Below are 25,718 nucleotides of genomic sequence, written 5' to 3'. Positions count from 1 at the left end.
ATATTAAAATGTATTGACAAATTGAATCACCCAGTAACACTCATATCATTGTATGTTTTCATTTCTTTGCTCTAGAGCAAAGCAGGGCAGCAGTAAAACTGCAACAAACTGCTGAGATTCAGTTTCTGGCAAATGACCTTGCAGGGATGCATATTCATTAATCTGCCAGGACTATGATCCATATCCCTCTTCCTCCTGTGTTGATTGGGTGCACCTAATTACATCAGCTGTCACCCCATTCCTGGTGACATCACAGGATGACCTGACCTAAGCCCTGTTCTTGAAGCAGGTAAGTAAAATGAGCAGAAAAGAGCAGCAACTTGAAAAAGACAAGCTAGCAGAGATCCTTCAGTTTCTGTCTCTTTTCAGGAGTGTCATTTCAGAATGTTTATGGAAGAGACACTGCTCAATTAATAGCTCCGTGGGATTTTTCTTGGGCTGTTTTGGTTTTTAGAAAGGCAACAGGAAAACAATACCAATCTTCTCCTATTTAAATGGCCTTCCACTGTCTCCAGCCTCCTTCCTAGGATGCCTGCCTAATTTTCCTCAGTACCACCAGATGCAGTGTATATGACTTTGGCAGTGTTCTCTGACGTAGCAAGGTGGCCTAAAGATTGCAGCCTAATGCCGTGCAGACCTTCATGGTGTATTCTTGTTGCTTTTCCCCAAGCATGAGGAGGGTTGCGCAGGGTCTGCTGGACAGGCTGCATCCTCAGGAAAGCCTGTACTTACTTTCTCAGATGCAGTGTCCAACAAATGTGTGCCAGCAGTTAGGTTGGAAAATTCTCATTTTATTCAAAGGAAAAGGCAGACTGCACCTTCAGAAGTAGTCAAGGGAGTAGTAATTTTGACCTGAATTCAAAGTGTACTGTTTTCTTTTCCACAGTGTAGATAGGCTCCCAGAAAGGATTCTTCCTTTCTGTGAAAACTATGGAAAACACTTCAAGCCTTCTATTCAGCCAGTCCTGGTCCTTTTCCTGCTCACCTATGCTGGGGCAGAATGGCAACACCTCACCATGAGCTTCTCTCTACCTTGAATTGACCCAGCCTGGATGAAGCACATGCCAGAGAATAAAGGGGCATCTGGAAAGCTCTGGTTTGTTCTGTGTCAGTTTATAGGCAGGAGAAACCAACAAGGTGGTATTTACAGGGTGCAAATTTCTATTTGCCTTTCTTACAGATTTCTTTCCATGCTCAGAAACAAACAAGGATTTATAAATGCAGCTTAAAATTTCTATTAGAATGTGTAGCTACAAATGCATGTTTATGTTCAAGCAAAATTCTATGTCCATAATTTTATACTCTTGCCTTGTTCTAGGGTATTGATTGGTTTTTAATTGCATAACTTTCTAGTTGGTATCTCTTGTACTTAAATGAATAGTAGAAGCTTTAATTATTTGGATTGCTAGAGTTAACTATTTGAATTATTTTTTAATGGGAAGATGCATAACTGAATAGCAAATGTTCTAGTAGGAAAACATATGTTGTAATGATATACAGGGACTCCAAGTAACCAAAAATTTGCTGGTTCAGGATAGGATTTTTTCATATTATCTTTGTTTCTTTTGAAGACAACTGCTTTCTCCTGAAAATTGTCAAAATTTATGCCCCCACCCCAAGCAACTTTCCAAACCTCACTCAGCTGGAGAATAGGAACTTGACTGTCTTTGCAGCCCACCTTTTCTTCATGAATTTTTTGGTGGTTGGTTCTGAAAATTATTGCTCTTGTTCTCATATGTCCGTATTTAGAGTAAAAATTCTTGAAAATTAATTTTCTAACTAAAGTCAGGAAGAATTATTTAAAATGTATTCAATCTATACAGTGGATTTATAAGTTGATTTTGGGTACATACATCAGGGTTTAGAGGGAAGATAGTTAAATGCTTGTAGGTATATCTAGATTACCAGCCATGCAAGATCCCTTTTGCACTGCTTAAAATCGAAAAGTAAGTCTTGGGAACATTGATTTAATCTTTTTCAATCTGAAACAAACATCGTTGTTCAGTGTCAAAAATAAAAAAACCCTAAAATTGCTACTACATTCGTAAATAGTGCACATCTAGTAGAGAGCTTATTATATGAGAGCCTGTCTTCATTTACAGTTTCATGAATAAACTAGTTGGCAGAGTGAGAGGTCTGCAATGCAGGCACCATGTTTTCTTTTGTATTTAGTCACAAGACTGTGCATTTACTTCTAAGCTCCATAAATTGTTCTGGGACTCTGCCAGTCAATTGCAATTAGGGCGCGTCGGACCAGTGAGCTCTCATGGTCCTCAGCTGGGTCAGCCACTTCCATTAGTGCCTATTCCAGAGCACGCTGTGCTCTCATCTGTGGCTCGCCACAGACAGGGCCATTGCTGGGAACCACAGCATGACCCACTTAGAAAATTATTCCTCCCACTTCCCAAGCAGAAAATCTTCACAATGTGGTTCACGACCTCCAGACTGAATTTTTATGTTCTATAATTTGACTCAGAGTCAGAGAAGAAAACACATGGAGTAATCACTTCATGCCACGATTCACAATATGGAATTCACTTGAAACTCTCTAGACAGATGATTTTAAAATGCCTTTTCAGTATGTATTTAAAAGTAATTCAGTATGTATTTAACTTAATTCCTTTATTGACTGTTTTACTTTTGACTAAGAGATCAGAGTCCTTGAAGCAAATACTGGTTTAAGCTATTATTTTTTTTTTGTCATATTAGAAACAATAAGGAAAGGACAGGTCTAAAATTGTCAAATTGTAGTTTGTTCTCAAATTTCCTCTTGCTTGGGATAGGAGCTGATTTGATTACGTATCAAAATGAAATTTAAGGATATTGGATGCTGTCTGCTAGCTCACACTTCTTCCATTTTGACCAGCTACAAAGATCTTATTATAGCTCCTGCCTGCATGTTACATTTTAGTGTAATAAGTACTACAGCATTTTACAACATCTTGGTTACCTGTTACACACTCTACTCTTAGTTTGTAGTCTCTGGCCCCTGAACTTCTTCATACAGATTGAAAATATTTCTAATAACAGTGTAAGGTCAGCTGGTTAGTACTGGGGCTGCGCTGGTTTTGCTGAACAAGCTGAATCCCATGGTGAGAAGAAATTACACAAAACAAGTAATGTCAAATCTCTGATTCCCTGTGACCCATTACAAGCTGTAGCTAGTCCTATCATGAACAAGGTTGTGGGGTCCCAAGGAGCCTGTAAAATATTCCTGGATCTCTGCCAGATATGTAATAGGTGCTGTCTGGACTTTGACCATCTGCAGATTTTTTTTTACAAGTTACTAGGTCATACATAGTGCCTGACCCAGCCACGTTCTGCAGTAACTGTTTCTAACAGTAGAAACCTTTATGTTTTTGAGTTAGGTGGGCATTATTCTCTTTAAGTTGCATTGAGGAGAAAAGGGGATATCAAGCAAACTGAAGCAGTTTTTCCAGTTTCAGGTTCTGCCTCCTGATTTGCAGAGAGGATTGCTCTGAGGGTCATGAGCATGACCCTCATGAAGTCATAAGTGTTTCCAAACTGCTGGTGTTTGGGCAATTTATTTTCACTTCTAACCATTGTTTCTGTGGGGGTCATCACAAACACCTTCCTCCTTCTCCTCATCCAGTGGCTCTGCAATGCTGCCACTGCCGATTCAATTCACTGCTCCATTTTTTAATCTGACAAAATATGCAAACTGCTGTATTTTTCATTTAGTGACCAGTACTAAATAAACATGACTGAGCTGGGGTACAAATGACAAATTTGAAGTTAGAATGTTGTATACCACATGTTGATGGATGTTAATGAGCTCCCTGTTCTCCTAGCCTTGTCACCTCTGATTCAGTCATTAAATGACAAGGCTCAAAAAAATAAAATAAATCCAGAGTACCAGAAATTTGTTTTGTGCCATCAGAGAAGATTATTTTCTTCCAAGGATGGATAGAGATTAAACTCAAATTAAATTTTTTATTTGTCTTATAGGGGATGAAATTACAACAGGTGGTATTTTCAGGGCAAGGAGGGGCAGATTCTCTTGCCTGGAGCTGATGTCTGGGAACAGAGCTTGTGTAGGACCTAGTGCCCTCTGGGGGTTCATGGTGATTGTGGTACTGCCCCTTGTCCCTGTGTACTTGCTGCTTCCTGCCCTTGTGGCACTTCAGAGGGGGGAGTAGGCTGTGTGGTTTGCTCTTTGAAGTTGAGGTGATACAGGTAGGTCATGCTAATGGTGGGAGTGATCCAAGTCTTTTTTCTTTGTCTCGTATGTTCTGGGACTGTCTCTGCTTCAACACAGTTTACTGGAGTTCAAGTGACCAAAGACAGGACCTGGAAGCAGAGGCTGGCAGCAGGGGGCATGTCTGTCAGCAGCCTGGGCAGCTGTGAGCACGGTTTAAAAAGAGAGAAGCCCCTTTCCATGTCCGGGTGCCCCTGTTGGGGTCTGGCCTTCACATCTCATCATCTGCAACGACACAGGCAAACATGCCACTAAACTCTTTGTTTTCCAGTCACTGTTGACCTTGTACTAAAGGCTTAGGTAAGGCCAAGGTTTTCTGTGCTTTGCCTTAGCCCAAAACTCAGTGTTTTCTGGAAAGCTTGAGCTAAGTCACACAGTTGGTCAAAGTATTATTTTTCTTGCTTTAGTTAGATTTTGCCTGTGAGTCTGCTTAAGTACAAAGTGCATTATTAGCAGCCCATATTAACATTATTCGTGACTAATATATTATTTAGGATGAAGATGAGTAAATGATTGTGTATTCCCTGTACAAATTATAATCAAAGTGTATTAGATTATTTCCTTGTTTTAAGAGTTTTGATTACTATGAGATAATGATGTCTTAACACTATGAAAAAACCCTAAGTAATATGTAAAATAAGTTATATTTATTTTATATCCCTCTGATAGATACTAGACATAATGTAGAACATAGCCCAAAGTAAAAATTCTCATTCAGTGGTGGGAATTTAATTTCACATAATTTTTCAAGGTCACACTAGCTCTTTCACTTGTGATTTTAAAAAAATAAATGAGGGTGAGCTCATAAAATCATATTGAATTCATATATAGAAGTTTTATGCATAAGTTGGAAGAATATATAAAATAATTGTAGTGTTTTAAAGATGCTATCATTCTTTCCTAGTATTCATAATCAAAATAGGGGGGTATCTTCAAAACGTTGTGTTCAAATTCAAAATTCAGCCTTTATGGTGTGCTTGTTTTAGATTTGAATCTATTGATGCGTAGTGTCCACATATCTTTTTACTTTGTTACATGTCTGCAGGTAATCAATAACTTAAAATTTGGCTCTGTTGCATTTTTTATACTTCCTCTTTGATATCTTGAAACTTTTGAGAAACACATTATGCAGTCTCTCATAACTCCTCAGGAAGGCTTCACCACTAGATCTGTGAATAATTAGGGAAGATACCAAAATTAAGACTTTTTTTCAAAGACAAGTTCTCTCTTAAAACTGTAAACCTTTGCTGTTGGTATTGAGCAGTTATTGCATTTCAAAGCAGTGTGTGCTCATATGCACACGTACATGCGTGTCTCAAAGACACAGGTGCTTTCAAAGGCACAGATGGCAGCTAAGCAGTTCGGTCTTTCTTGGCCCAATCTAGGACCAAATGTTCTGTCACAGCTGTGGGAGTTAATAACGTAGCAGGAAAACTGATCAAATGTTATAAATGAGTCAGTTTTTGTTTCAAGGAGTCAAGTAAAAAAGAGAAATGTCTTTGTGAGTGCTGGGACTTCCTTGATTTGAATTGGCCCTTTACCTTCCTTTTGGTGGTTTGGAGGAGGTACAGGTTGCGGCGAACTGTAGCTCTGTCCACTTTAAGGTATCTTTCTTCCGATGGGGCAGGTCAAGGGAGGTTTTAGTTGAAGGGCAATGGTTTGATTGATTATAATGTTCTGCCCTGTGTTATTTCAATGAAGAGAAATTTCATATAGGAATGTGAATTTGCTCAGCTGTAGGGGATGTCATCTATATCACCCTTCCTTGAAGATTAACCATGGCTAATGCATGTAAAGTGCTTTGATTAGGGAAGGGGCTAAACTTGGAAGGTGCTAAAAAGCACTCTGTGATGGATGTGGCAAGTCAGTTTCATGAAGGCACTTACAGACCAACTTCCCTGAACATCACACACCTCATTGCCATTGCACGCAAGTATCTTCTGCATGAAAATTGAGGTGCAAGGGGGAGTAAGTGCAATTCAGGATCACTTCCTAAATCTGCAAGTAGGGAAGCACATAAATCTGAGAGATCTGGTGACAGGGGACAGAGTACTAACCCTGTTTTGATTCTAAACATCTCTATAATTGCATAGCTGCCTTTTCAGATGATGTGTGTATAATTCTGCTGTGTCATCTGCATAGCGGTTTAGGGAATTAGAAATAGATTACAGTATTACAGGACTTAGTCTTGCAAAGATTTACGTGGAACATTTTGCTCTCTTTCATTATGGGGTCATCTATGTCATTCTGTAGGAACAAAATTTACATTTGTTTTTCTTACTAGGACACTATTGCAGGAACAATAGTGAAGAGTATCATAAAAAAAGAGGCTTAATAACCAGTCCTAAAGTTTTGTTTCTGAGAAAAACAGGCTTAAGTACTATATTCTGAAATGAAGTTTTATATTCTGATATTCTGTGTAAACATATTTTTACTCCTCACTCTTTTTAAAATTTCTGTTTTATTCTTTCTTTTTCTTTTTTTCCAAATGAAAACTAAAACCTGCAGTTTCATTCTGGAGCAGAAATCAGTAGCCCAAATTTTAACAATCCAGAAGTTATCCACGCATCCAGTTAATTCTTCCCTGCAACCCTTCCTAATCTTCCCTGTTCTCCTGCTCTCTCTCTGAGATTCCTGAAGAAAAATAAAAAGGAATACTGTCTCAGGGGCTAATAGAAAATCTGCTCTCCTGAATGTTTCTCTAGCAGAAAGTCCAAGTGGATTTGCTGCTGGGTAGCTCCTGAAAGCTGTGGCATTGAGAAGAAATCAGTTTGACCTCCTGGGCGGGTGCTAATACTTGTTGGGATTAGCAATTTAGTAAAATGAAACTAATATTTGAAGATGCCTGTACTGCTTACAATTACCTCGCCGGCGAGAAGTACATAAATCACATGGGAAATCCTTATGTGATTTTTTTTCTGTGGTCCGTTTGGATTTTTTTTTTTTCATGAAAATGCTTAAAACTGTAAGGAAGCTTGAACCTTTGCATAGAGACTTGCTGGTTGTATTGGCTTCCAGGAGGATTCTTTAGCTTCTGGACACCAGCATAATTTACCCTGCATGCCATATCTTTTCGGACTCTACAAGTTTATGCCCTGTTTTCTGAGCTGGGAATATGCCTTCCCCCATGGTTCTTTGTCAGTTAAGTGCAGTGATTCGCATATGTCAGACTACTGTGGCTTATAAGGGAGAGGGAAAAAGGCTTCAGATGGAAATTGTCATTCCAATGGAGGAAATTTTTAGAAGACACTGCCTTTGGTACAGAATTAAAGCATTGCTTTAATTGAAAGTCTCATTAAATTTGAGAACAATGAAAACCTGAGCAGAAGTGACATCGCTTTTACTCACTTTCTGGCTGCAGCAGACCTTTGGGGATTGCAGGGGAAAGAGGTGTACTTGTGCATGGATTTCCATGTAGTGACAATAACATGAAATTAATGTGTGTTGGTCATTCAGAAAAAAAATGAGTAACGTTACTGCTCCTCTGCTCCCCTTGCTGGTATGTTGATTCACATTCTGTGAACGTGAACAATGCCATCCACTGCACTAGCTGACTTTAATTTAGGGTGGACTGTTCACAAAGTTATCTACTTAGCATAACTCTGCCCAGCTGGCAGCGTACTCAGAGTGCAGAATATAAAGCCAATTCTGCTTGTGCTTTTGAGCCATTCAGCCTAATAGATTCCAGTAGTGTTCCGAGCTCTTTATAGAGCCAATTAGTGTTAGTGAAAAGTGAAAGCTTCAAAACTTAGGAATTTGTCTTTGAAAAATTGTTGACATTATGTGAATGCTTAACAGTATCGCCCAAGTAGTAAGTGTGGCAGCTGTACATTGGTCTAATTAAGTTTTTCAGGCCAGGTGTACAAAAACAAAGTACCAAAAGCTCATATATTTTAATGAGTAAATCTTCTTCTAATCTTGTGTTTACCAGTCCTGTGGGCTGAAATTAAAGGCTAACCTTTCTTTATTCTGGATTCTGTCTGATCCCCTCCTTGTTTAATTTGGACATATCTATTTTACACATTCAGCTGTTGCTATTGGATAACATGTGGCTGCACATACTCGGTGTCTGTCGTATCCATATCACTGGGCAGAAGCTCCTATTAAAGGAGGAGTCCTTAATTCATGGATCCTTCACAAAACAGAGACTTCTGTGGAGGCAGTAGCAGTAAAGTCTTTGATATGACAGAGAATGAGGGCTCCACTGAAATCCAGCTTTCCCTTTGGAAAAATATAGTTATATAAGGGGAAAGGATGATGCTGATGGTTTGAAAAATTGTGCTTAGAGGCAAAGCAAGTAATAACTGGTAAATGTGTGTGTGTCATGTTATCTGTTGTTTAATTATTGCTGTGGGAAGACTCATTACAAAGTAAGTGAGCGCCATATTACCTACACCCGGGAAAGAGTATGGAACAGATAGTACGGACAAAAGTAAAACAGGGTTTCTCAAAAGGAATTTTAAACAAAAGGCTAATCAAAATAAGCTTTGAAATTAAGTGTTACCATGCCATCTCATTGTCTAGGTATAAGAAATACTATTTATCACATAGAGGATTTTTTCTTGCTTTTTCTGGCCTTTTTCAAACCTAAATCCTTCTGAGAATTGAAACTTTAGTGCCTGGATTGTTAAGAAAGTCCCACAGGAACTGTCATGAGCTGAATGCTGTGATGAGTCTAGCATGTCAGCTACAGAGTGATGCTGACACAGTGGAGGTCATGTGTATGTATGTTATATGAGGAGGTCATATGCTAAAAAGACAAGAAAATAACAGTCCTGCAAAAGGTAATTCTTTCAGGAGTTTATGTTAAGAATCTTTTTAGTGTGTCCTGACAAACCTCGGTGAGCTGACAGAAGCAGTGACATAGGAAATCTTAAATACCGTGTTGAACAATAGAGTACTCATGTATAATGATCTCTTGTGGTAGATTTAGTATTCTTCATTCATTCTTTTTTTGTCTCATGAAGAGATCAGGAAACTAAAAATATTATTTTGGAACTCCATCTTTACTTGAAATTTTTATAGACTGAAATGTAAGGTACTTACTACCACTTATTTTCTCGCATGAAAGTTTATTGCATCTGAAACAAATTTTGGAAAATGGTTTATAATGAAGCTGAATCATCACTTGCACAATTTTTTTTTTTAATATAAATTGCATCTGTTGGAAAAATGTTTTTTAAGGGGCTGTGCATAAAGACATAATGATTTTTGAGATTTGAATGTTTCTTGGCCACCTAAACTTTTCACTGCAAAAGGAAAGTCTTCAGTTGAAGCTATAACAAACTTCCAGTGACAAATGAAAAATACAGTGATGATTGTGCTGGTTATTGAGCATTAGGTGTGCTTGAAAGCTGAGTATAGCTTACACTCAAAGAAGCATGCTTTCATTGTCTTAGGCTTCCCTGAATTATATTCAGTTGGCTGTTACCTTATGTTAAAGAGAGGTTTTCTTTAATTTGGGATCTGGTAAAACTCAGATCAATGAATAAGACAAAAAAGCATTTGAAAGCATAATCAACCGCTATTCTTGTGAGTGGAAAAAAAAAGATAAGCTCACGCTGTTAAATGTAACATCTTATTATTAGATATACAATGAAACCAGCTATATGAAATGCAAATTGTTGAAACATGCAGTTATTCAATAATCTGTAACTGTTTTCTCGTATTTGAAATAATTAAAGGTTCTGATTTCTTTATCTGTGCTTTTCCGCATTGTCTTTGATTAGTTGTTTCTATGTATTATGAAATGTTGTCTTTTCTCAAATTAGGTTGCAGTAATTACTGATTTTTGTACTGTTATTTGTACATTACTCAAGCACCTAGTATGTGCTTAATGCTTATAGAGACCATGCATCCTCTCTGAAGAGCTGACTGTAAAAAGGCCTTGATCCTGGGAACACTGAATGATGCAGGTATCTTTTGGCAGATGACCTGACCAAAGTACTACTTGCGTGTATTTCACTCTGTTGAATTAAGTTAAAAAAAGCTGGTATGTCTTGCCATGAGTCCTAAATGAGAAGTAAAAAGGCTAAATATTTGCATTTGTGTTATGTGTACTCTCTTTTCTGTCCACTTAATTTAATCCAAGATGTAAATCTGCATGTGTTCCGGGGGGAGGGGAGTTGTGCTGTTTGATTTTTGTTGGTCGGTTGGTTTGGTTTGGAGTTGGTTTTTTGGTTTTGTTTGTTTGGTTTGTTTGGTGTTTTTTGCATACCCTACTGGATGTGAAGACTGAGAGGGATTTGGTTTGGAGCTTTCATTGTTCCAGTTTTTCATCTGTTAGTGCGTTTCTTTTTCCCTAATAACTCACAACATTGAATCCTGCAAATCTATGTAATGGTAAGAAATCTTAGGGAATTTTGTGGTGAATTTTCAGAATGCATAATGCCATTGTTGGATGCAAGTTGTCCTTCTCCATCCCTTCTTTTCTAAAGAGGGGAAGAGGTGTTGTGTCATTGCCTGTATCAATTAGTAAATTAATAGCTTCTCATCAAGTGTTTTGAATGCAGTAATTATTGTCACTTCAGGTCATATTTCACATCTTGGTAACCCTGCAGTTCAGTAATGTTTTGAAGCTACCTGGGGTCACAGAAAGAGACATGGTGACAGAATGGATAAAAGAGGTTGCTGTTGTTGCTGATCTGTGTGCTTACACGTGCTCTGGATCTCCACTGTGCATAAGCACAGTGCACCCACAGCGAATCGTGTGACTGGTTTGAGCTCCTGTGTGCACACACTGTGCATAGGCACATGTGTGTATTTACCATGGGAAATCCAAGACAGAAGTGTGGTAGCCCCAGCCTTCCTGCCCTAAGTCAGCACTGGCATCATCAAGGCCATGGAACTGCTGGCATTATCCATGAGGCTCTCCTGTGTGCTGCTGGCTGCACAGGCTGGCCTGCCTTGCCTGTGGAAAGCTTGGGATAGACCTCTGACAGCTCTAAAACAAAACACGGTGTTTTTGTCAGTGATGAGAATAATTATTTTAATTCAGAAGGGCCCTGACTTCAAGTAAAACATGCTAAAAAGGTAAGGTCCTGTTTAGCAGAGCAGTTAAACCCACCCCATGGCCAGCTGTCCTGGAAGGGCACAGACCTACCATTCTGCTCCTTCATGCTCCTAGCATCTCCTTTTGCTCTGGTACTGAAACTCATCCAGATCCTCGGGGGTCAGTTCAGAGGAGCTAAACCAGCAGAAAATGTGTGTAGAGTATCTCCTCTGTTCCTTGGACCAATTTGTTGTAAGTTCCCCAGCAAAAGGCAAGAGAAAGTGTTAAGGAAAAGGAAGAGGGAAGGTGACAGAACGTGGGAATCCCTTTATCAGTAGCAATGGGTCATTACAATGTCCGACTGTACCACTGCAATGATCATAACTAAAGCAGGGGATGCCCATCAGTGTAGCATAGCAGATGGTGTTCTGTGATGAGGCATGGAGATGTAAAGGGATAATCCTGTATTTAAAATGAACCTAGTTTTCTGTTCATAACTCTATCACAGGCTTGCTGAGAGGCCTTGAGCAAGCAGCTTCCTACCTCATTGCCTATTTCTCCAATTAAAATGACGATCATATTGCCTTCTTGTTGACAGCTGCTATTCAGGTGCTTATATGTCCTCTGGTAGGGAAGATTATGAAAGTAAAACTATAAAGTGCAGCACTCTAAATATGGAAAATTAGTAAAAGATGCTAATTTTCTGTACTTCAGTATTGCTTGGACCTACAGGCTTAAAAAAAAAAAGAAGGAGCTTTCTTTTAATTAAAATTAAAGCTTCATTACTCCTGAGTACATAAGAGCTCAATATGAAAATATCATTGCTATTCAGAACTACCATAATCTATTGCAAGTCATCTGTGAATCATCTCTAATTAACAAGGTGCTCTATTACAGGGCGTTTTGAATAATGGCAGGCTATTCTTTGCAACCCTCTAAGCTAAAGCCTATTAGCTTTTCATTAGCTCAATTACTTTTAATATTCTGGAAAAACTGTGGGGTTTGCCTGACAAAAAACTCCAAAAAGCAAAGTTGCCATTGGAAAACAAGGGCATGAAGTCTGCCTCCCAGCTCTCCAAGAAGGATATGCAGATTCCTTTAAATACCTAGAAATCAAAGTTGACACAAAGTTTGTGTGAAATCTTGATGTACGAGCCATAGACTCACTGTTTATTTTCAGGTGGTATCATCAGAAGATGGGCTAGGTTTAAGAAGCAAGTACAAGTAGTGAAGAAAGGCAAAGAATCTATGTTTCAAGTTGAGAGCAAAGATGTGCAACATACCGCTTCCAGTGTGACTTCGTAAATTCCCTAAAAGTCAACTTACTGTATCTGATAATAGGTGGGGGAGGAAAGAAAAATATATATGTGCTTTCTACATCTAGAAATTTTAAATAGTAAATTTGAGCCACTAATAGCAGGTTGTCTACACAGCCAATGTATATTGTCTTTAGCAGCAAACTGTCTCAGATCATTAGAAAAATTCAAACCTAGCTTAACATGAATTCAACAATCAACATGTCATGTGTACCTGCTGATTTGGGGATAAGAGAGTGGGAAGTATACTTATAGAAGTGTTTGTGAGGAAAGTATTACCCGCTGTGACCCATTTGGTAGCTGCCAGCTTCAGGTGTAGGTACGTACGTATGTTGTTCTTGTATTTTCCAAACTATGTTTGCCAAATCCTCATAGTATTGTTCACACATGTTTTCAGAGATTTTCTGAAACTTTACAGGAAATTTTACAAATGTCTCTTTTGACTGCCATGTCGTGCATATTTTTTCAGAAATACCATTTTAGCCAGCTCTGACTCAGAGTGCTCTACTGACCCACTGGCTTTGAAACTTCAAAGTTTTAAGAGTGATTTAAGAATTGTATATTTGTCTAAGAAATATTAGATGGTATTATTTATCCTGCAATTGCTTAGCTTCATTCTATTTCAAATAAAAATCCCCAGGAGGTATCCGAACAAAACTCAAATGAGGGTTAGGGGAAGATTCAGATTATGCATTAGTGGTTGAGAGGGGGAAATTTCTCACAGCTATGTTGGAGTTGTGGCCAAAACAAACATTGCTATGTTCTAAGCTAATAGTATGCTGAAAACATATAGTTATTTATCAGGGAAAGAAAACAGAATCATAGAATGGTTTGGGTTGGAAGGCACCTTAAAAATCATATCATTCCAGCCCCCTGCCATGGGTAGGAGTGCCACTCACTAGATCAGGCCCCGAGGGACCCATCCAACCTGGCGTTGGACGCTTGCAGGGATGAGGGAACCACTTCTGTGGGCAAGCCCTTCCTGTGTCTCATCACCCTCTGAGTAAAGAATTTCCTCCTAACATCTAACCTAAATAGCTCCTCTTAATTTAAAACCATTTCCCTTTGTCCTATCACTATCTGCTTATGTGAAAAGTTACTCCTTTTATCATCAGCTCTCTTTAGGTACTGGAAAGCTGCTGTAAGGTCTCTCCAGAGTCTTCTCTTCTCCAGGCTGAACAAACCCAGCTCTCTCAGCCTTTGTAGGACAGGTGCTTTAGACCTCTGATTCACTTAGTGGCCCTCCTCTGGACTTACTCCATTTCCATTCTTATGTTGGGGGATCCAAAGAGGGGGTCAGAGAGCTTTCTGTCTTATTCCATTGAGTACACGACAGGTTTAGGAGTCCCAGTTAGAGTATTCCACCAAGGAAGTCCGGCTAAGTTTCCTGCTTAATTTACAGGGCAAAGCGAACTAAAAATTTGAAATAGTAATGGAAAAATTGAAGAAATTCCTAAAGTATTTCTTGTGATGAAGAACTACCAATTGATGTTACTACTGAGGCTCCAATAAAAGCTCCTTTGTTCATGACATCTACAAGGAGGATAGACATGATCAAGTCTAGGACAGGGCTGTGTATTGGGACACAAGCAAGGAGAGATGGTTGAGTGAGGGGAGGCCAAAATCTCACTCTCATTTAGCATAGCTAAGTCAAAACAGGGAGGAGATATGATTATCCTTTAAAAAACAATCTGCCTGGAAAGATGCTAGAGTAAGAGCAAAAGATTTTAGCTGTGATGCCTCTAAGTTAGGCACTAGAGTGAATAGGAAGGTGAGTTTCTAAACAGCCTCCTGATGAGACCAACAAGTAGTGAAAACTTGAATAACTGTCTGATGATTTTGTGATGGCATTAAAACAACTTCATAAGAATTCAAGAATGTTGTGTGTTGACTGGCTGCCTGTGGTTACATCCGTGTTGCATTTGATAGTGGTTCTCAAATTCACCGAGCAATGTGCATCAAACACATCCCAGCTGTACAGTTCAGGTCATGCCATTTGCACTCACACAGGTGTCTCAGGCCTGTAGCCCCCAACTGGAACTCAAATTCTGGACAGGTGCTAGCATACATACTACAAACCTACAGAGATTTGTAAGAGGTGCACACTTGTGTGTGCAGTTATATGGTTCTAGGAGAACAAAGAGTTGCCTAACAGGGAAAGTATTAGCAGCCATAGAAGATTAAATCAGGTAAGTGCCAGAAAATACTGTTCAGAAAATCAATTAAAGTGGTGCCAATTAACACCACTGGAACTTGCAGTCTTAGCTGTACTACACTCCCAGTTGATAGTCTTCTGCATTAAAGTGGAGCCCAGTCAGTTCTGGTAGGGTTCTTGGCTTTAAACAGCCCTCTGAATTTCTGCAGTGCAGCTATAGGTTACTCTCTCACACATTTTGGGATCTTTATCCTTTTAAACAATCCAAGAACCTTTTATAGATTCAACTTTTTGGAAAGCACATAATCTCAAAGCATAATTCCAAGTTTTGTATTTTTTTAGCTAATTCACTTTGGCTAGTTTTATAATAAAGAAAAATACTTTAGGACATTTTAAAATGTCCCTTCTATACCAGCACTGTTACCTTAACCTTCACTGTGATCGAAAGGATAGTTTGACGTGGCCTGCTCAGTGATTCCAGTTCTGCCAGGCCAGGCAGCTGCAGTGTGCCAGTTTTGTACCTGGGAAGCCAGGAGTTTTGTTGGCATAACCCATCCCTGCCAATGGAGGAGGCAGAGCCACCTCACAAGCACACACATTCCTGACCCCACCACTGGAAAAAATATTGAGTAGGCACAGATATTTGTTTAGTGAATCAGATGAGGGACCTGAACTGGTTTAAAATTAGCATTCTGGATTGGTTTCTGGCCCAGTTTTAATTTGGACCAGTTCTCCAGTTTGGTTCATTCTGTGGCTATGGAAATACTTGTGCCAGCAGAGAGGAAGAAGGAAATGATGGCCTGGAGATGGCAGAGTGAGGCCACAAGTGAGGGCTTATGCCAGGACTAATGATATTTCTCTAATGAGCCAAGATCTTTTTGTCTAAAATACAACAAACCTCTACACAGCCTCCAAACCCATGTTTATCTCTGTGAGAAGCAGGTGGCTTTAGCTCCATTCCTCCTTCCCATGAAGAACTTGTTTCAGTTCTTGTTTCCCAACATCTCTTATGGCTGCATCCATCTTACAGCAGGTTAGCTGGGCCAGGGCAGTTGTACTTTCTTTTTCAGTGAAATCATAGAATCATTTAGGTTGGAAAAGACCTCTAAGAACATTGAGCCTAATCATTAACCTGGTCATTAGCCTAATCATTAACCTAATCATTAGCCAAGTCCACTACTAAACCATGTCCCTATATGCCACATTTGCACATCTTCTAAATACTTTAAGGGATGGTGACTCAACCATTTCTCTTGGCAACTTGTTCCCATGCTTGAAAACACTTTTTATGAAGAAATTTTTCTTAATAGCCAATCTGAACCTCCCCTGGCAGAGACTGAGGTCATTTCCTATTGTCCTATTGCTAGTTGCCTGTGAAAAGAGACCATACAACCTCCTTTCTTCAGATAGTTGTAGAGAGCAGTAAAACCTCTCTTGAACCTCCTTTTCTCCAGGCTAAACATCCCCAGCTCCCTCTGCTAGCCCTCACAGGACTTGTGCTCCTGACCCTTCTCCAGCTCTGTTGCCCTTCTTTGGACTCACTCCAGCACCTCCATGTCCTTACCCAAAACAACACAGGTTTTGAGGTGCAGCCTCACCAGGGCCGAGTATAAAGCACTGTCCTCATCCTGCTGGTCACCCTGTTCTTTATACAAGCTAGGATGCCATTGCCCTTCTTGGCCACCTGGGCACATGCTGGCTTATGTCCAGCTGGCTGTCCAGCAGCACCCCTAGGTCCTTTTCCACCGGGCAACTTTCCAACCACTTGTCCCAAAGCCTGTAACACTGCGGCAGATCAACACTCCCACCTGACTTGCTGCAAACTTGATGGGTATGCACTCAAACCCCTCATCCAGATCATCAATAAAGACATTAAACAGAATTAGGCCCAATACTGAGACGTGGAGACACCACTGGTGACCAGACACCAACTGGATACTTCAGCTCTGATGTTTCCCACGTATCACTAAGACTCCAGAATCCAATAGATTTTAAAGCTTCATGTGCTAGAAGACACACAATAATACTTCAAAGCTCAGTTATGCTGCTAAAAGCATTTTTTTCTATCTTTATATTACCAGTCTAAGTGTTACTACATGACAGGTACAGCCCCCTGAATATCCCTTTATGATTTGTTCTCGCTCATATTTCTTCTTGCATGTTTTTGGCTCTTCTGAAGCCCAGAGATGTGCCATAAAACAGTCCCTAAAAATCAACTTTTTTTAGTTGTTATTTTTATTATTTCAATTTTCTTGAATTAAGAGGAGTGAGTCATGCATTTGAAGAGAAGACCTGGGGAACAGGAAGTACGAATAGACGGACTCTGGAGTGAAAGAAGGGACTAAATATATAAATATTAAGAACATAGTAAAATCACAGTGATAAATAACACATTTTTCAGTCCCCAAGGCATACAATAGGAAGGCTCTGCTGTGCCTTTTTGAAATGCTCCTTGCTTGCAGTTCCTAAGCATCCCAGCTAGAGCAAGATGCCCATGAACAGCTCCTTGGAAGCTGCAAAAACTCTCTTTTGTCTGTGAAGATGGGAAGGGAGAACCTTGTTACAAGTCTGTGTAGTAGCTGCATTATTTGTTCCTCATATCTGACAAATACATCCATTTTCTCCTTTGGGAGTTGAAGCGAAAGAAAAATCTCAGTCTCCTAATTCTGTCTGTCTCCTAAATCTGTAGATGTTCTGTCCCACATCACTATGCATGGTAAGATTTCATATCAGATGCTAAAGGAAGTATCAGAATATGAAATCAGATCCCAGTAGCGTATTAGGGCAAAGGTGCCACATTTCAGTGAATGTATATGGCGTGAATCACACACTGTACACTGCAAGCTTTATGAATGAGATGACTGCTTTGTGACAATAACAGAAGTTTATGGTTCAAAGGCAAGTGGTTCTTACAGAATTTTTCATTGGTTCAAAAAAAAATATTGGAGTCAAATATCAGCATTGCTGCTGAAGTGACGAATTTAATATTTGTGTTGTATGTTAAAAGACGTTTCATTTTGTTTGAAGAATGTCACTGTATTTAGGTAGACAATATCACTTGGGAGGAGATTTATAACATCTTGGCCACAACTGTATATTTTCCTCATCGCACACTAAGTAGGACAGCAGAAGTTCTGTAGGATTTTAATCTGTACATTGAAGTGTATGAATAAGTATTTGAACTTTTATTAAATAGCATAGCTTACCTTATGATAGAATTAATTGCACATTTTAATCTCTAGTTGATAAAAACAAATAAAACTGCAAGTATTGTGTTGTGCATATGGGGAATTAGATTTTTGTTTCATTTGTGTTATACACATAGTGTTGCTTATTTCTCTGTATGTCTTATGTTAGAGTTATGTTTTGAAAAGATATATGAAATTCGTAGAAAGATGTCAAATTGATTTAATATGATGAGTTGCCTTTTTTTTTGTCCATTATGTTAATCAAGTATTTGGACATTAATCCACATGTGCTCTTTAATTTCACACATTTGTTAGATGAGTAGGAAGACATACACACGATGTTGAAATTTCTTGCAGATATTTGTTGAAGCATCAGCCAGGAAGACTCACTTCCAGTGTGGGCAGGCTCAGTTACACAGAAAGAACCTCATGCACTTCCTGCTGCCTGGTGATTTAGATGAGAGAAGTGACACGACACTTAAGAGAAGGTGACACTTTGTGTATCTGAAATTAAATAAGGAAAAGGTCATCTGACATACTAAATATATCTTGTGACAACAATCAGTCCTAAACAGAGACGTTTTATGGCTTGTCTTTCTTGCCTTTACTGAAGATGCTTCCACTGTGGTGCCTGTCTCTAGACCCACATGGTCCTTGTGGTAAGGAGAGCACTGTTGTTCACCCCTGTGTCCTTGGACAGCTATTGGATGGAGGCCACTTTGCTCTGATCCCAAGTGAGCTGCCTACACATAGACCTCTGCAGCTGAATGCTGCTGTGAGGTTACAGATAAGCAGCCCAGGGCATGTGGGTCTTTTCAAAGCAGCTCTAAAACTCATCATGCTTCGTGATGCCACAAACTTTAGAGGAAACGCTGACATCGTATTTGGCTAGTACTATTCCCACATCCTTCACAGTTTCTGGTGTTGTGAAATCCTGATGAAAATTTCTTTAGCTTTACTATATAAAGTGCATGGAAGATGAGTTGAATATTGATTTTAATTTGTCAGCAGTAAAATAGGACTTTGGACTATTGTTCTGGATGAATTAAGAAATCATTATGTGTCTTTGTGAATACCAAATGGAACCTAACTAACTTTCTGAGGGTTAAAACAATTTTATATTTTTTTTTTCCGTTTCACACTTCCTATGTTGCTGCATTAGACAGAGAATTTAGACCTTTTTTCTCTGTTTCTTCAGCTTCTACTTCAAAAACAGGCAGGGATAGATGTGCCTGTAATCTGGAATTAAGTACTGCCACTACATTAATTTAAAGCAGTCCTTCAAAAATTGTCTAAAGAGCCGTACAAGTCCAACAAGAAGGAAACGAATGCTAAAGATTTCAAAAGGGATTACTGATTTCTTTATTTATGAATCTCATTTTTGTTGTGTCTAACATGGGGTAGGTGTTCGTACAACCTTAAGCCAAATTTTCAGTGAGTGTTAGGTGTGTAATATATTTTGAAAATATTCTGTATGTCATTTGTCTTGCTAGATGTAATGCCTACCAAGGTAAATTTGCACGTCCCATTGGTTTTTTCTTTGACATTACTCACAGTTAATCTGTTTCTGTAAATAAATCTAGCAAATATGTGACAGCCTTCAGCTAAAATTTTGGCTGCGAACACATAATATCAATTATTGTGTTTTCTCTGAAAGAGGTCTTATGCAGTGGCAGAATACTCCAGCCCCATTTTATGGAAGGAGATTTGAAGCAGAGTTTTTTCTCTGCATTGAAGTGCAGGTGCAAACCTTTTAGGGTCCTGAGTTTACATACCCACCTGTCAGAGTGCACTCGGTCTCCTTTCAGGCTAAAAATATCGGGAGGCATTCTCTTCACTGGGGACAGGAGATGCCATTTGGGAAGAATAAGAGAAAAACCATGCAATCCGTGCCCCTATTTGATAGAGGATCCAGGATGTGGCTGGATTTTGTACATGCCCTGGAGCTAGACATAGCTAGAGAGTTTGAGGTTCTTCAAGGTCATACAAATAGTTTCAGATATGGAAGAAGGATATTAATTCAGGTCACTCAGTTCAACTAAATATGATGCTTTTTGTACAGCTAGTTAACTTTTGTACCTCGTGTGTGTGGTTTTATTAAATAATTGAAGAAAAAATTTTACCTAAAATTGGTGCTTTTCTGGATAAATTTGCAAACCCCATTATCCACTTTTCTGTTTCTCAGGGTTTCAATGTCAGACAGTGATCTGGCTTTTCTGCTTACTGCAGTGTAAGCTTGCTCTGTCGATGATTATTAGAAGTAGAAATGGGGGCTCCAGTAAATGTTCCATGCACTATTTTTCCTGTTAGGTGTAGGATATCTTTCAGAGCCTATTAAAGGAAAATTGCCTATTAGCAGATTTCTAACAAATGCCTCTTTTGATATTGTTCATGGCTAGTCTGAATAAACAGTAAACATATGCTGTGCATAATGAAATTCTTCCATCCAATTTTCTATTGTATAATGTTCGCTCAAAGTGATATTCATAAATATTCATGTGATAAGACTGTTCATACTTCAGTTAATAAGTAGCATCCTTCCTTCCAGAAAACTTCTAGTCCTTTATAGGAGAAAAGTATGATTTTCTGATTGTCCAAAGGAAAGAAAAATTCTATCTTCAGCAATCTCCATAATGTTGGAGTAGAAGCTTATGTTATATAAAGGAGATTGGATTTTTGGGTTCTTTGTCTTATATTTCTATCTAAGCTAACAAAATCCAGCAAGACCAGTATATAGTATCAGCCAAGAAAGTAAAATGCTCAGTGATATCACTAAAAAGCAAAAAAAGAAAATTGAGGCTGGTACTCTTCTATGCAGATTGCTAGAGATCTTAATCTCCATCCTAAAAGTAGTCCAGAGCTGACTGACGTGCGTGTGGCCGGGAAGCTGTTGCATGTTCCTCTGAGTCTGTAAGAAGCAAAGCACATATGAGAGCAGTCAATACAGCAGCTGTGACACTTGCCAATCTGATGTTCAAGCACTAACACAAGATGCTTTTGTGAGAATTAAAATGTCTGTCATCTGGTGAAAACTCAATCAAATATTGTTCTCTTGTTCTGGAACTGTAATTTCTGCAGCACTCCCGGGTCTCTCTGCACAAATAAGAACAAGGCATATGTCCTCATAGTGTGGCTCATTTGGTTGTCTGAAAGTACCACTATAATCATGTGACTGGTGGATGCTTAGGAGGGATTGAGGAAGATTTTTAGGCAACTGAACCAAGGAGACCTCAATGGCCTGAAGTTGTGTCAGGGGAGATTTAGCTTGTATATTAGGAAAAGGTTCTTCACCCAGGGAGTGATTGGGCACTGGAACAGGCTCCCCAGGGCAGTGGTCACAGCACCAGCCTGACAGAGTTCAAGAAGCATTTGGACAATGCTCTCAGGCACATGGTGGGATTCTTGGGGCTGTCACATGCAGGGTCAGGAGTTAGACTCAATAATCCCTGTGGATTCCTTTCAACTCAGGATATTATATGATTTTTCTGCACCAGCAGGGCACAGAGGTGGTTCACCCTCTTAGTGCTGCTGTGTAATTTTTTTTTTAATCTTACTGTTGATGTAGTCTATTGAAAACCCTTCAGAACTTTTGTCTCCATCTAAGCAACTTGCATCCCTGCAAAATACCGATTTCACATCTATCAAGAATTTATTTTGATGCCCATTTTTAGGAATATTTTAAGGTGTTGAATAGAATCCACTAATATCACCATATTGAGCAAAACAGGTCTTTTTAAAGTCATTCTGTCCTGCGGTTGCTGCACTTCTATTTATACCAGTTACTTTTCATATAATTGCCAGTGTGTTGGATGATGCTTTTAGCAACAAGGGAATTACCTATATGTGGGTATAAGAAGTACTCTGCTTTTGCCCAGAGGCCTTGAGGTTACAAGTGCAAGATTAAACAGGTATTGTAGGGCTGTTGGTTTCTCTTGGGATTAGAGGAGCCTGTGTCCTGCCAGTACATCAGTTAGACAAGATGTATGACTTTGCTTTCTCCTTCCTTCTGAGCAGTGATTTTAATTTGCAAGATGGCTGAAGGGGTCTGCACCTCCACTGGAATAATACATATATGAAAAGGATCGAAATTACTGAAGCTTGTGATACACAGCCAGGAGGTGAGAGAAAGGGAAAAAGCATTTTCTTTCCTGCCTATTCCCTTATATCCCCATCCAACCAACATTGTTGATCACTTGTCACTGCTGGTGAGAAGAATGTCTGAGATGGCAAGTCACTGCCTGTATTCTGCAGCGCTGGCAGGGCAGTGCACCTTTATAAAAGAGAAAACTCCAGTGAAGTGTAGGCTAAATAGGACAAGGTACTTAATTACGTACAGTGGCTGGAAGGGCTGACCCACATGGGTACATTGGTGCAATGAGAGCAAAGCCCAAGCACTTCTTTGGGCAAAGCCCATCCTATCTTATTGAAAGAAACATCAATAAGAAGAATATCCACCTCACGTATTCACTGAGGAAACAGAAGCCATATGGCAATTTGTCCAGCATTGAAGATGAGGAAACAGCAATCATTGGAAGAGTCGTCTACAATCTAACCACCGGGGGGAAAGTGTTCCTTATTCAGCTGATTGGTGTCTCTTAGAAACATCTGCTCTTGCTCTTGAGTTTCTTTAATGAGAGCATAAATGGCACTGTGTAATTCACCTTTTCTGTAGCATTGTCCCTTGGGCCTCTATTGTGGGAGTCTCATTTTCCTTTTCTCTGCATGTTTTGTTCTGATAATCTTATTTGTTCTGTTTGTGGTGTCTCTGCTTCTGATGCTGTCTTATTTCTCTCTGGATTTTTTTCTGGTTTTCTGATGGATTTACTGAGGAAGGATCGGTAATACTGATTGCATTTGCAAGGAATTCATAGTTTTATCAATTCATAGTTTTTACTTTTGCAGTGACCACTAAATTTACTCAAGTAGCAGAGTCATTATGGGTTTGCTCATAAATTGTTGATTCACATAAAAAAAATAGAAGGCGTGATTTCAACATATAGCCTCATGTTTTGTGTAATACAGAAATATAGAATTTCTCTTGGTAATTATATCATCCAGCTTGTGGTAGATATCTTGGACTTGCATGTTCTATCATTTAGAAATTGATGATTCATCTGGGACTAGCTACTGGCATCCTTCTCACTTGGGTGCTGTTCAGGCTGTTTTGCTGCCCCATGTTAATTTTCTAAGTCTGGGTCCTTCAGTCTGTTACTGCTCTTGGTATGGTCCATCTGTACACACAAGGAAAGGACTGTTGGCTTTCATTAGATATTAATTGGGAATTCTCCATTTATCTTATAAAAATTCAAACCTGGGCTATGTAATATCTAATTTTGGTGATTCCTACTGGAGAGTTTGTCTTGAATCCTGGCTATGAGCTTTTTTGTTTGAGGGTTTTTAAAGCTGTTTCCAGCTGAAGCAAACTTTATTTTGCTATTAAGCTCACTGGGAGAAGGGGCACCCCTGCTATTGTGTTTATTTATTTTGTTTTACAGCATATATGATTCTAGTTTTAAAAAGCATATTTCAGAATACAGATGAGTATTACTGGTTGTAATGTCATATGTCCCCTCCATCATTTTTGTTGTTTATTATTGTCTTAAACAGAGACATTGGGGGATTTTTTTCTCCATCAAGTTCCTCAGCAGTTAAAATTGCCCAGAGAAGATAAGTAATTTAAAGACATGAATTTCTAAGTGCAGTTAATATTTCACACTGTAGATTGATCTGACAGTAATATGTTTATAAATGTTATGCTGAATGTTCCAATTTAATATTTTCTTTTCAGCTTGCACCTTTTTATTAGAATCACTGTGAAAAGTGGTTATTGTCTGACTTATGTGAAAGTTTGAGTTAATATTTTTGATGTCTCATTTGTTTTTCTGAAGCAAAGTTAAGTTCAATGTCTTGAAGCATGCCATGTGGAACTGTAGTAGAATTTTTTTTTTACATATCTATCCCTATGCTTTAATTTTGCATGCACATGTATTTTGTTTTATTTCTGTATTTGTATTTTTTTAATGTACATTTTTGCATCTCAGTTGCTTTTGCTTTTTTGCAGTTGGAATATATTCTGCAATATCTCTGCTGCCCAGTAGAGCAAAGGTGGCTGGTTGTCCTTCTGTATTTAATCTCTAATCACCTGTCTGAAAGCAGAGTAAGAAAACAAGAATAGCATGCCTATTTCCATGCCTTAGTATCTTGTCAGGGGTGTAAGAGAGTTACTTCCTATCCTTGGGCACTGTGTTCAGTGTTATAGTCTAAACTTTAGCGTACAAGGCTAGTTTTTGCTCTGATTTGCACGATTAATTGCCAATTCATTGTGATGGATTGTTTTAAAAATTTTATTTGTTTTTGTGTTAAAGAGCAGAATTCTGAATGTAATAAGCATACCTGATAGTTAGGTATTAAATCATAGCCCATGTAGTTTTATTGGAAGTTTATTCCAGCACAGGCTCATTTAATGATGACTGCACGTCCCTGTATGTGAAATCACTACCAGCATAATGAGAATGGAAGGTTGTGATAAATCTGTTGGTGTAAATAGCAACAGGCACTCATATACTTCATATTATTACACACAGCCTGTGTATTCAAAGCTGGGAAATGATCACCTCCTCTGCATTAATACAGATGTCAGTGACCAGGGATGTATCTATGATGGGAAGGGTACAGGAACCGTACCCTGAGCTTGTCTGGTTGCTATTTAGGGCTCAAGTGGCTTGCACAGGTGGGAATGTGTGAGGCTGCCAAAAGCATTTGCCAGTACAAAGCCTGGTCTAGCTTGTGTCAGGACACCTCTTTGCCAGGGAAAAGGCAGAACAGAAGAAGTTGCAGCAGCAGCTGTGTGGTGCATCAGGACAGGTGAGGGGAGGTCAAGTAATCAGCTGAGTGCCTGAGGCCTCTGTGACACTGCAGATTTTACTGCAGCAAGGTTGTGAGGAGACACAAAACTTGACTGGAGAGGCTGCATCAGCAAGTAATTTTGGTATTGACCAACTAAATTGCCTTTTAGCCTGTTCATTGTTTCGCCTGTGTATAGGTGTACCTATACATACCTGAGGTTTTCTTCTTGGACACTTGCCTCTGCTCCAGGATCTTTATCTGGGGAGACAACAGAACTGTAATGGCAAAGGGCTCCTAGGCTTGGCATGGCTTGCACTGGGGTAGCACTGTGAAAGCAACCTCCTAAGGTACTTCTGTTGCAAACCAAGAAAATTGGAGAAGCAATCAGAAGGTGTGCTGAGAAGGGGAAAGGAAAAAGCAGAGTGCCACTGTGCAACAGTTACCTTAGTCTGGGGTAGCAGTGGGGACCAGGCACAGGAGAGTCAGGCTCTATGAAATTGCAGAGCCCAGCACTAATGGTAGCTTTTCCAGTCTAGTCTCCTTTTTAATGAAACCATAAATGCCAAAATATTCTTTTTGTTTTTTTTTTTTTTTCCCCTGTTAATACTTTTCTGGGTACATATAGACCGTGGTGAGCTTTAGACAGAAGAATGGGACCAAGAACCTGAGAACAAAGCAGATAGTGACAGGCATTGCTAGCCCAGGTAGTTCACAGCATAGCCCAGATATGCAATTAAAGCAAAATGCACCTCTCTTTTAGAGCAGATGGACTTCAGAGGTGTTGTCATTTAACCTCTTAAGTTTTCTCAGGCTGTAGTGATGTCCGCTCTCCCTGGGCTCATTTATCTAAGTTGTTAATAAGTCATCAGAGTAATTCCCTTTTCATGTGAGGTTACGAGAGAAAGGCATGTCTGGGGGCTCCTTAGTAGTCAGAAAGGAAAGGCTGCCATAGAAAAGGAGTCTGAACTGTGTGCAATAGGCAGAGAAACCTCTTTGGTCTCTG

The 25,718-nt window shown here is 39.3% G+C and overlaps 1 protein-coding gene across 3 annotated transcripts in view; it reads left to right on the top strand.

The window, feature by feature from the left end:
* RPS6KA2 (ribosomal protein S6 kinase A2) overlaps positions 1-25,718 on the top strand; it is a 285,949-nt gene that overhangs the window by 97,600 nt on the left and 162,631 nt on the right. The gene's annotated exons all lie outside the window — the stretch shown is intronic.

The sequence above is a fragment of the Corvus kubaryi genome, unplaced genomic scaffold, assembly GCF_017639235.1.
Source record: "Corvus kubaryi isolate FWS band 111438036 unplaced genomic scaffold, C.kubaryi_AGA036_p1.0 37266, whole genome shotgun sequence".
Taxonomy (NCBI): domain Eukaryota; kingdom Metazoa; phylum Chordata; class Aves; order Passeriformes; family Corvidae; genus Corvus; species Corvus kubaryi.
This window is presented reverse-complemented; position numbering and strand designations above follow the sequence as displayed.